Source organism: Chiloscyllium plagiosum, chromosome 8, assembly GCF_004010195.1.
Source record: "Chiloscyllium plagiosum isolate BGI_BamShark_2017 chromosome 8, ASM401019v2, whole genome shotgun sequence".
Lineage (NCBI taxonomy): Eukaryota > Metazoa > Chordata > Chondrichthyes > Orectolobiformes > Hemiscylliidae > Chiloscyllium > Chiloscyllium plagiosum.
Window position 1 is genome coordinate 80,222,792 of NC_057717.1, and position 2,235 is coordinate 80,225,026.

Consider the following 2,235-nt stretch of genomic DNA (forward strand, 5'->3'; position numbering starts at 1 on the left):
AGGCCGCCACATAACAAAATCATATTGGGGCAGGCTATAACCAAAAAAGACTAATATCTGTAAAAATGATGTGGCAATTATCATCAACTATCATGTCGATTGGGTGAACCAGCTTGGTCAGAGTAGCATTGAGCAGGAGTTCGCTGAGTATATACGTAATAGTTATCTTGAACAGTACGAACTGAAGCAACAAGGCAGCAAACAATCCTCGATCTGGTCCTGCGTAATGAGACAAGAATAACTAATAACCTCATATTTAGGGATCCTATTGGAAGGAACGATCAGATATTTTAGAATTTAAAATGCAGATGCAGGGTGTGAAGTCAAATTCCAGTACCAGGATCCTGTGCATAAACTAGTGGGACTACCACAGGATTAGGGAGGACTTCGCTGAATTAGACTGGAAAGAAAGATTTTATGGTGGGACAGTTGCGTCCTTTTGAAAGCAATTGTTCCGAGTGCTCACCAAAAGTATATTCCAGTGAAATGGAAGGATTGAAAGAAAAAGGGCAATCGACTATGGTTTCTTCAGGGAATAATGCAGGCTATAAAATTGAAAGAAAGATCGTACAAAGTATCCAAGATCAGTGGGAAAGCAGGGGTTTGAGGAAAATTCAAAGGTCAGCAGAAAGGGCCCATAAAGAGCTATAAAGAAAAGTAAGGCAGAACATGAGGAAGAGAAAAACAGAGCACAAAGACAGACCACAAAACTTACTATAATAATATAAAACAAAGTGCCAATTAGTTATGGGATACTTCATGTGAACGGCAGTTGTCTGGAAGACGGAATGCACTGGTAGTAAATGTGAGGTCATCCATTTTGCAAACAGTAATGGTAAAAAGGTATTATTACTTGAATGACAAAAAGAAATTGCAGCACGCTGTTGTGCAGAGTAATGTTTGTGTCCTTGTAGATGAATCACAGAGGGCTGGTGTGCAGATGCAACAAGAAATTCGGAGGACAAGCAGAATTTTGTACTTCCTTGCGAAAGAAACTGAGTTTAAAAGCAAAGAGGATATGTAACAGCTGCACAGAGTGCCGGTGACGCCACACCTTGGGTACTGTGTACTGATTTGGTCTCCTTACATGAGAAAGGATATACTGGTACGTGAGGCGTTGCAGAGGAGGTTCACTAGGTTGCTTGCGGAATTTTGGAGATTGGCTGACGAGGGGACACTGACTAGACTGGGATAGTGTTCATTGGAATTACGAAGAATGAGTGTAGTTCTTACAGAAACATATCCAATTACAAAGGGGAAAGATAAGTTAGACGAAGACAGGACGTTTCTACTGGCAGGCGAAACTCGGACAAGAGGGCACAGCTTCAAAATTAGAGAGAGCAAGTTCAGGTCTGAATTGAGAACAAACGTGTTTACTCACGGGGTTGTACATGCATTGAAGTCCCTGTCCAGTGAATTCGTTGACGCTATTTCAGTAGACGTTTTAAAAGCAAATATGGATATTATTTAAATAATGAATGATTAAAGGGTTAGGATGAGAAGAAAGGTAAGTGGAGTTGAGACCACAGAAAGATCACGCATTTATGTTATTGAATGGCGGAGCAGGGTCCTCCTGCTCCTATATCTTATGCTCTTATGTTCTGGAGTTAGCTGCCCCACACAAAACTGACCATTCAGAGACAATAATTTTAAACACAGTTCCCTGTACAACCATGACCATTCATTGACTGCAATATTAAACACAGCTCCCTGAACAAAACTGACCATTCATCGACAGTAATACTAAGCACAGCGTACCTTCAATCCACTCTCCCCGCCTGGTCTTTTCATATGCTACCGCGCTCCGCAACCTGCACCTCCCGCCACACCCTCAAAACACATCGTCCCCGTGCCCCTGAATCACTCTACCCTCCCCAAGCCACTCAGCCCAACAACATCCCACCGCCCCTTCAATCCGGCCTCCCCCCGCCCCATCAATCAGCAAACGACAACCTCCGTGTTGATCCTCTCCCTTCCCCGTCCCCAATCATCTCCCCCCATCCGCCCCCTTAATCTGCACCCTCGCCTCCACAAGCACATCATCTCAAAACCATTCCTTCACCCCCTCAATCCTCCACAACCCTGCCTCTCAACCTGCACCCAGCCGCAATCCCCTGAATCTGCGTCCTTCCCTCACCACCACAATCCGCGCCCTCCCCTCCACAAGTCGCTCAACTCAACACCCTTTCCCCATCCCCTCAAACCGCATCCTACAATGGTGTGTCAATCCCCACT